Source organism: Lasioglossum baleicum, chromosome 7, assembly GCF_051020765.1.
Source record: "Lasioglossum baleicum chromosome 7, iyLasBale1, whole genome shotgun sequence".
Lineage (NCBI taxonomy): Eukaryota > Metazoa > Arthropoda > Insecta > Hymenoptera > Halictidae > Lasioglossum > Lasioglossum baleicum.
Window position 1 is genome coordinate 17,037,915 of NC_134935.1, and position 11,068 is coordinate 17,048,982.

The following is an 11,068-nucleotide window of genomic DNA, read 5'->3' on the forward strand; positions in this document are numbered from 1 at the left end:
TGAATCTCGGGCCGCGCCGCGCCGCCTAGATCCGTCTCGGAAACACGGTGCCCAGCTTTTTAGTACGCGGCTCTCACAGGTTCGACGCTCTCCAAATCGCTTACCAGCCTAATTACTAGACTGCGGATTTTATGCATTTATGACAAAAATAGGTACATACAATTTAAAGCAGTGGACATGTTAAAAATATTTAAGGACATCAATTAGTTTCAGCTTAATAGGACAATTAAAAGAAGAATACAATTTTCATTTGGTTCCTGTGCCGAGCAATCAATGCAAATATTTTTTATTTTGCATAAAGATCCGCAGTCTACTAATTACCCATTTCTGAATTAGTTGTTTGATCGCCACAATTCTGATTTCGTAATTGTTAGAATTAACATTTTCTTGAGGTCTTAAGATTATTCGTTCAAGCAATTTCTTTTCAGTATTTATTATTAAACAATTCCGACTTCTATAAGGAAATTATTTTGCAATCTGATATTTTTAGTCTCCGTGAGTTGCACTTCTTTTAATTGATTAATTTGCGGTGATTTATTACTTCGCAACAGTGGTCACTGCTAAACACTTTTGCGAGAACCATTTATCATAGATGACGCGTGTCTTGCATGCACTCGGTTTTCGAAAATAAAATTGCTGATCATTCTTCTGCGCATACTTTGTAAGATCCAGTGACATTCGTGGAAAAAGATTCATCCGTTTTTCTATGAAAATTGTCAAAGCTACTCGGTATAGTCTCGGAGGGTGCAGATCGAGCGTCTTTGACAATTAATTCTGTTCGACAACAGAGGCAATAATGTTTCCATTAAAATAAGTTTATCCAAGGACATGTGAAATAAAATAGTTTACGAAACTTAAAAGTCGTTTTCTTAGAGAACGGTTGACACGAGATAAATGTTTCCTTTGAGACTTTTGTTCGTTGCGATCAGTAAAAATAATTTTGAGATTCATTTTTGTGACAGATCCCCACCGATCCAGAGATGCAGAGTCACGCTATAGTGGTCACGATATATAATTTTGAAAGACTTTGTACAATCTCCTCAAATTAACTTCACAAACAATGGATTGTAAATAATTTTCAAACAGCTTACAAAGATTTCGTTAATGCATCGGTAGCGGAATGGGGCATTGGGAATTCGAATTAATCGCAAGATAGTCGCATTCGGTGCTCGATGCTTAGCTGTTAAGAGTATTTGGCAATTGACGCACGTGATCCAGAGGCGATGCGAATTTCCATCGGCATAATTTCGCGACAACGTTGTGTGCACTGGCTCCGGAGATCAAACGGCATTTACGATCCGCTTCCGCGAATGATTTCTATTCGTTACGGACGCCGAGCAGCAAGCATCAGGTTCGAGCATAGCGTTATTGACAGAAGCATTGTTCCCCGAGTTAGACAAGATTGGAAATTACAAGCGGCGTGTGGGGATGGAATGAAAATTGATTGTTTAATATTGCCGGGCGCCGCGGCGGTTCGAGAGAATATTATTATGCGAAACGAACGGACGCAGCATTATCGCTTCGTTCTCCGGAGTGTCGTTATTTAAGCAACGCCGACCGATTAACTCGTCTGTGCCGGCGCATCAAATATGCAAATGCGTCCGTAAGATTGAACGATACCGAACCGTTGCTTTATCTCGAAATCCTTATCGCTTAACACTCGCTCTCGGCCGAGAGTCTAGTTTATCCGCGTTGCGGCAGAATCACCGGAAATGCGCCGCATCGCGCATCGTTTCGAACGGTCCCGCAAATTACGAAATGTCTCGGAAACAGCTCCGTTCAAAACTGTTCCAAACGAATTTTAGTCTATGCCTTTTGCATTATTGTAAAATATGTACTTTACGCGTATTTATATTATCCGACAAAACAGCATGGTTTAAAATATGTTTTTGGATAAGAGTAATAAATAATGTCTTATGTAAAAATTGTCTTACTTCATTGCTTGGGACTTAATAGGTTAACTATAATAATATTTCACGGAAGAATATTGCATACGATAAAAAGTTGTTCATTAATTTTTGCGCGGTAAACATTTGTTTATGAATGGCTTTTAAAAATGCTTAAACATGCAGGCCAGAAACTGCTGCACTGTGAAAATAATCGGGGAAGAAAAATGGCGATATCTGATCGGATTAATGAACTAAATTTAATTATTATACCGCAATTGGGAAAGCAAATAGACCGTTCATCGCCTAATATTAATGGATTAAAAATTTCATATTGACATTCTTATTATCGGTTTAATATTCCCGCCATTTAAATGAAATTCCGCTTGCCTACTCAATTTTGTCATCATAAAATCCGCAGTCTATTAATAATGCAGCTCGATTAAATAATTTCGTATATTTTATAGTCGCGACGCCAATGACTCTCTACGCGGGCAAATATTCGCGAGGAATTTTCCACGTAAATCTGTCAAAAAAAAAGATACAATCCTGTGTTTAACTTTTTCTGGAAAATATCGTTTCGAGACGAAAGTCAATTTAATATTTCTGTATGTGCCGGATGCATTTTTGTTTGACGATGACATCTAATATTGAATTAGGTGGAGAACAAAAAACTTCCTCGCAGGGTCCGCTTTCATTGAAAACAGTCTGAACAAATATAGACATTTAAATATTTCCAAACGAAGATTAAAATCGTTCAGACAAGAATATTTTTAGTTTGTGGATTTTGTACTGTTTCCACCTTTCTGGAACACTTATTTTTTCCGGGTAACGCCATAAAAAAAGTGACACGTTTGCCATTTCTGTTTCTGTTCCACTAGTTTTTAATCTCTGCTTCTCGCTCTGACAAATTTACAATCGAAACTATAGGAGATATGAAAATACATTTTTCTATCAAGACGATCCTTAAATCGCCGAAACGCCTTCGCGCGGGTAAAAAATGTTTACCTCGCAATATTTCCCCCTTCATACCATGCAACTTTTGTATACCACATTTTTTCTTGTCATTTTTATTAACCCTTAGCGCTCGAGTGAACCCTTAGACTCGGAGAATCACCACTAAAAATTGCTGTATCATTATTCACAATATTGTTTACATTATTAACACATTACCGACCGGTGACTATTGCATAATTTTAAAAAATCTATGGTACATGGCTAAAAAACACTTTCTAATGGACCCTCGAATAGCAACAGCAATTTTCATTGTGACATAGCAAGTCACCCTTATTTCTGGGGCTCCGTAAACCTAGTCTTAAGTATTGTGAGAGGTAGTATATCAATTTCATATTTATAAAATGAAAAAAATCATACACAATGGAATTATTCTAGGCCGGAAGAAATGTTTAATTTTCAAGTTAGAATAGCTCCGAGTGCAAAGGGTTAAGTCTTTTAAGAGTAGGTTTATGGTTAAACCGGACGCGGTAGTGTGGGAGCAACGATGCAAATAGATTCGGAAGTACAATAGACTAGCTCAGAACTACCGGGAAGCTCGAAATGTCATTTCGCCGGAGAATGATTTGATTTGGATGACTGGCAGTCCCGTCGTCGTTTTCGCTGGAAAATAAAATGTGGTCGAGTGCAGCGAGTGCAGCTGCGACGACAAGTCCGGCAATCCCGTTTGCTCGCGGCGACTGGTAGACAATAATTAACGATCGGCCTGTCCGCGGGATTTACTTAACGTTCCATCGGACAACGAAACGATATTAAAGGCGGGTCGCAACGGGTACGCTGGTTGCGTAATCCGTGGACAAACGGAATCGCTGGAAGCGTCTTTCGCGCGAGTGCGGCTGGCGGTGTGTGTCTATTGTATTGTATATATGACGGATTATCCGCGAACACGATGCAACGGCGCGATGCGAATCGCAAACTCTCGGTGTCGCCCGTTCCCTGTTTTTACATGATGTCATCGGCATTTTTCGCGCGACGCTATAACGAGACGGAAGAGCATACCACCGCGCATAGTGGGCCGAACGCGTTTTCGGTGACTGAAATTAAATTCTTCAAGATACATATTTTCAACGAACTTTTTAACACATCACCGACGGCGGACTTTTAAATAAATAAAAATTGTAGGAAATCATCTCCCTGGTTTTTGAAAGTTGAACACTACGACTACCGGATGGATTAAAATGGTTCCTGATTTCTTCTAGTAGAACTATTAAAATTATAAATATGTTTTTCTGAGAAATTTTTTTAGTCAACTTCTCTATTGAAGTACATATTTAAACAAAATTATATAAATTTCAATTATATTGTATTTCAATTACGCATCTGATTAAAATACTTAGTAATTGAATTAATCGAAAGGTTTGAATTATGTAATTCAGTTACGACGTAATTGAGAAATGCAAAAAATGTTCTCCGCGGCTTCGTTAAGGAGCTATTAGCAAAAAACACGTGCCAATCAGAGCGCGGCTACTGCGGACGGATTCAGGCTCGCCCAATGCCAACGCCGCTCTCCGATTGGTCCGTGTATTTCGTTGACAACTCCTCAACAAACCCACAGAGAAGATTTTTGCAAAGAAAAAAGTTACTTTAAATGACCTCTTGAATTTCTTCTTTCAAAGATATACAACATTTTTGGGTCAGTATATTTTTGATTTCATAATGTCCTTTCCGCTGTCGAGAGAAAAATTCAACGACCTATGATATTATAACCTCAAACCTCGAAATACCGTTCAAATACTTGTCTAAACCAGAAAAAAACGGGTTTCTAGCCCTCTGTGCGACACGAGGTACAACGAGGAGTGCATTGCGTGCCACCGACGATATTCGGCGAGGAAACATAACCGCCGACATTGCAGGGCTATTTGCAGTGGTCGGATTGTGACAGCCGAGTCGCCTTAATGCTCGTAACGTGCTCCACTAAACTGGACGAGTATCCTGCGAAATACGCAAGAGGCGAACGTGCTCGCGAACGAGCTGTGCAACTACTTGCGCGTACTCGATGCACCGAGTTCGACGTCGAACGATACGCGACCTGGGAACGATAAAGGAGCCGATCGATCAGCGTTCGCTGATGTTAACAGCGTCACAACTTGATCAGAATAATTCAGTGGACGAGCACGAAAATTTCAATCATAAATGGAGACCCACTCATTATTATTAGACTGCTTCAATTTGTTATTCCTGTGAATATGTAAATAATTGATCAAGAAGGGACTTAATATCCTGATAAGAATGATTAATTAGAGTCGTAAGAAATACTGCACTGTACATTATACCATTATAATGACGTAATTTAATTTGTTTTTCAATATTTAACTATGTTCCACCAATCCGACCATCTTGAAACATTTTTATATGTTAGATAAGCAACAGAACATTGTTCTTGAATTTTTTGGAAGTGGTCACTCGAAGGGTTGCTTGCAATTCCCACCCCTAAAAAATTAAATGATTTTTTTCTTCCCTTAATAATTTGATCACAACGGTGAAAAAAATGTATGATATGAAGGAGGTAAGTTCGAGTATTTTCGTTCTTTTTTTATCCGAATATCTTAATTAACAACCGAGAAAAAAAATGATACAGTTAAGGGTATTTACCCTTATATCATCCTTATACGAAGGGTTAGCGACTTAAAATTTTAGGGGGTTATCTTTCAACCTAAAATCATTGTTTTCCACTCAATATCAATAAAAATTGTGGGTGGGGCTGCTGTTCTTGCCCCTTCACGTCTTTATATCTTTAGCACCGCGTCGTGATTCTATATTTATCGAGCAAATCGTGAAGAGGAAAAGTATAATAAAAACATTTGATAATGAAACAATGGTATTTGAAGATGGATGTACCAGTTGAAACATTTGGTATACGCTCTGATTCGTCACAAGATTTGCTGCTGTCGTCAGTTTTACGGAAGATTAGTTATCTAGAGTTAAATACAATCGTGCCGATCCACGTGTAAACAACAGGATTCCTCGAAACTTACTTCACTGCGGCGCCATTGTAAATAGCTAATTTAAAACAATTCTTACATTTCTCAGTCAGATAGACTTTCTATGTATAGCCCGTTATTGTTTGATAATGAAAAACACCTTTATCATAATTTTTTAAGCGAACGGTTGAGTTTCGACGCTTTGTTTCTTCCGCAGTTTTTGTCCTGGCGATGAATAGAATACGATGCGATCAAAAAAAACTCGTTGACCTTTTGACCTTGTGATTCAAGGTCGAAATTAATGTTGCGGCACGGTTGTTTTCTACTGCCAAACAAGATGATTTCGCACCGTGTTCGAAAAGCCCCGGAGAATTCTCAAAGGTTTTACTTTAATTTTCCGAGTTTCTCCGTCGGGCGTCATTGAAAACCTGCTCTCCCCCCCCCCCCGGTGCGAGCGCCATGGCTGGCGGAATCGGCCGCGTCGGCGTTATAATTGCCAACAAATAACTGATTTAAATTCCGCGAAGCGCGAGCAGGAAATTGAGCGTCGTGGCCGAGCGAACAATGGCTAATGGCCCTAGGTCCCGCGATTGCTTGGTGGCCTCGGCCACGGGAATCAATAATTAAACTTCAATTTTCACGGCATTACCCGCACTTCTGATATCCGAAGCCTGGTGCGTTGTTCTCCGGCCGGAGAACCGAGCTCTCGTGCGAGCACCGGTTGCATAAACTATGGAGAATATCGCCGCGGTGTGCGTTGGGAAGTCGTCAAACGAGGGAACGCGATACACTGTTACCAAGAGAAAGACAGCGAGGAGAATGAGAGGAGAGATAGGAGGATGGGAAAGAGAAGAGTTTCCTAACGGTCGCAGTTATCGTAAAACGAATATAACGCCGTTAAGCAAAGACAATACACTTTTCTCGGCCGGTTCGCGGTTCAGCGAACTAAGGGACTATAATTTTCGTGTCCCCGGATATATTAACCGTGCTTCGTTTATCTTTCCGACGGGTCCGCCGGCTCGCGATAATGGATGGAAGAGGAGAACCTCTACAGAATTACGGAAATCCATTCTCGCGTTTTAAAAGGCGCCGGAGAGGGATCGGCCGAAAGGAAAGCACACGGCGAAATCGTCGGGAAAGACAAACCCCTACTTCGACGAGCCGCGACACGGTGGTCGATTTTTCGGAAAACTGAGACAAAAATCAGTATCACTTGAATATTCAACACACGGCGAGGCACCCAACTTGGTTTGTTGGAAGTTGATGTAAGAAAGCTGCAGCAAAATTAATTGCAAAAAGGACCATGTGCCAAAACTTAACTTCTTTCAAAAAATTATGATAAAGTCGTTCGCATTATCAGATTGATTTTGTTTATAATTTGAACCTTTACTAATACTGTGCGCGTCGTTCGGAACCCGAAAAGATTTTTAAAGGGTCTCCCGACGTTCGATTTCGCGAATTCGTCGACTCGACGATAATCGGCAGGTAATTTCGGCGATAGCGATTTTCGTGGGCCATTTCGAGCGAGAGAAGGAGAGGAGGAGGATCGAACGTGGAATTACCGATCACGTATATAATATATCATGTGTCACGTATCCGTGGTCAATGAATCCGATTCAGTAGAGCTAAGTGAAACGCTGTTATCGGCCCGCACGAGGGGGAACCGTGCTTCCGTATTATTATATTCCGGCCGTGTTCGATACGAAATAACTGGCGATTCACGGTGTATTAACGCGCTGAGAATACGGACGAGAGTCGTTTTCTCGCGGACAATGTTCCAGTCGTTAGCAATTCCGTCACGGAGATCGAACCCAATCGTTTCCACGCGTTTAGTATTATGTGTGCGCTGGTATTATGGCGAGCGCGGGAGCAGTCCGGCCCATAAATATTTACCCGTATCAACTATCAACGCATCGCGATAGTAACCTCCGCGAGGTCCAGTATATGGCTGAACTGTGTCCTCCTCGCGAACACTGTTTGCGCCAAGATCAGAGATACGGGTAAAGTTGCTACATACGTAGTACAGATTGGATAATTTCGAAGCTTACAATTAGAGGAAGGACAACTGTGTTTCTCTAACGCAGGGATTCTTAAACTTATGTAGTCCGAGGCCGTCCTCTTGAACAACATTTTTTTTGCGGACTCCATCCCAACCCTAGGCATTTCACGTCGTTCTTGAGACTTTATTGCTGGCTCAATAATCTCATACGTAGGGATGGGATCAAAAGTTCAATATGTACTCACGAATCCTAGTCAATTTCAATAACCAAGTTCCATTTCATGGGTTTCGATTACTACTCAAAAGCAATAATGTTTCAATGATTCTATTTGAGAAGTAATCATTTTATACAAACTGATAACTAGATTGGGGATCTCTTTATGCAAAATAATAAACGTTTGCATTGATTGCAATGGATACTGCTTCAAGGGATATCATACCATGCAAAACCACTCATACTGCAAAATTAACACTTTACCTACCGGAAGCCTATTAATAGGATTTTCAATAATTTTGCTGTGCCAAAAGAAAGCATAGAAATTTTCTTTTACATTGCAGTCTTAAATGAAACTATTAGATGACGCTATTGAGGGTGTCTTGTTAGTTCATAATGAAAATTGCTGTTACTATTGATGGTTCCATTAAAAAGTGTTTAGCCATGAACCATAGATTTTTCAAAATTAAGCAATAATCACCGGTTGGTAATGTGTTCAACATATTTAACATCCAACATTATCCAAAATCATAATTTTTGATAAAAAAGATTTTCTTAGATTTAAATAAAGTTTTAGCTTTTATAACGCAAACGTTCAACGTGTATATTTTCTCAATTCCGCGCAAAAATACCTCTCGGCCAGAGCGATGCTCGCTCGTCGAACGCTCGTCGGCAAAGGGCTACGTTGCATCATACACTTTTGTGAAACTAATTAATTCAAAAATAAATGTTGACGCAACTGCGAATCAGTGCACAATATTCATATTCTCAAAACACGCGACGTCGTACACGCAATCAGACATTGCCAAATATAAACAGTTTTGCTGGAACCAGCAATCACAGACGTTTACTTTTACACTTCGTTGGGAATGGTTAAGTTTGCGGGAGGTCAAAATGACGTCCGTCTACTTCAATGTACAATTAGAATCTTCTAATTAATTATTCGTGAATGTTTTTTATTTCCAGCGACGCACATCTCTTTATGCACATACAAACAACTGCAATTATTTCATATTTTCCAGTACTGTGGAGATTAAATAGAGCAACTACTTTTAAATGTCTCCATGAATAAAAATTTAGTGGGATGTGGTGACAAACATTAATCATCTCCAGACAGTAAATATTAATATTGTCTCGAGATTAAAACGAACCGAATGATCGTTAAAAGGTCGTTGACCGTTATGTGCCCGATACACGTGTCGCCTAAATTAGCTCGACACTTTCAGTTTCATCGTAATAAAGTAAATGAACGAGATATTTTGGTAATCCCGTTGATCTATGTAAACAGTGTGAACCTTGAACATAAATGTCATTGAATTGTGCTTTAATTTACGCTTCCTATTACGCGATCTTGGGTCTATATCCTTGCTATAGATACCGGTATCGCTCTAATGGCTTGTTTAACATATCTCGTATGCTAAGTACTGAAAACGCTGCATCCACTAATAACAGTGCAATTTCAAGAAGTCTAAGGCCACCTAGTTTCTTTTTAGGTATTTGCAAAAATATTTAGGGGAAAGTTGTTCAGATTGATGACCTTGATTTAAAAAAAAAATCCCTGCAAGTTCTAAAATGATAAAAATGATAGAATAGTTTGTTTACTAACATAATGTTAACACTAAACCTACCACTGCCGGTCAAATGACCGGTTTTATATTTTCCATTTCACAATTATTCAAATTATGAAGTTGCTAACGTTGAAATTGATTCGATAAATTTCTTTATCCAAGCACATATTGTTATAAAAATTGCACAGAATCTAAATAAATAGAGTCTTGTCATTTTAGTAACTAAAATCATTTTAATCGCCCGGTAGGTTTAGTTTTAACATACGTCATAATTATCTAATAAGTTAAATGCACATTTCGACACCGTTTATATTCATGATGTATTGTTCAAGAACAATTACTATCGAATGCTGATCGAAGAGAATCGATGGATTCGGGAAAATCTCGTGGTTTCGGGAAGCTCTCGCTTGGGAATGTCCGATGAGACTCATTCCTAGTTCCCCAGCAATCGATGATCGGGACGATCGAAGGTGCCGCGCGATTAGCCGATTCGATTTAATTAAGCTGTTTCATGGCTATTAAGCTGTCAGAGATGCGCGGCAGACAAAGAAAAGGCATTGTCTATCCTGGAGGAGTGGAAGGGGAGGGGAGATGACAGTATCGAGGATCATTACGGAAATTACGCGGCGTCAACGACGATCTTCACCTTGGTTCCGGCACGATAATAATCATTTAGGCTTGAAATCGAAGGAAATCGTATGGTGCAAAAATCAGACGTTCAATTTTCAGTAAACTTGTATTTGTTAATTCCGATATTGTATCTACGTATTTTCATATTACGTGTATTTTACAATTTTCGTTTACTTATGCGTCACGTGCGAAATACACTACCAGTGGATAATGAAATTGGTTATTTAGACAGATAGCATAAACAAACAATCGCGACAAAAAGACGAAAGTTTGTAATCACTATAGTTATGCAAAATAAACATTTTGTATCCGAATTGCAAAAAACAGGTTATGTATTCCCTATCTTAATGATGACAATAACAGACTGAATGTGTGACAATAGTGATAAATCGTTCCTGTATTTTTACTGTTAACTCCTCAAAAGAATTAAGGGATCACTTGCCGTATCGATATCGTTAAACAATGGTTTGAAAGCCTGAAACCTCTAGTTTCAGATGCTCTGTTTCAAATTGTTGCTATGTTGGTTTTTTACGAAGTTATAGCGAGATGAAGACAAATTGCAATCGGAGAATTCGCGGAAGAATCGTGAAATTGCTCCAAGGAATGGCTATCGTATAGAGGACTTCATTTCTCCGAATATGTACTTCGTTTTTCACTTCGGCTCGGTGAGAAGCGAGCTTTTTGGCGATCAGGCGTCGAGGATGATCGGACGATAGTCGAAGGATTCGCGGAGATAGTCCTGGCCGATTCCCTGCGATTTCCTCGGGGAGGCGGCTGGCAGACAGAGAAACTATGGCACGACTATGACGCGGAAAAGGGCAACACGGTGGGAGACG

General features: G+C 39.7%; 1 protein-coding gene across 1 annotated transcript in view; it reads right to left on the bottom strand.

The window, feature by feature from the left end:
• LOC143210469 (MAM domain-containing glycosylphosphatidylinositol anchor protein 1) overlaps positions 1-11,068 on the bottom strand; it is a 531,502-nt gene that overhangs the window by 365,822 nt on the left and 154,612 nt on the right. The window lies entirely within an intron of this gene.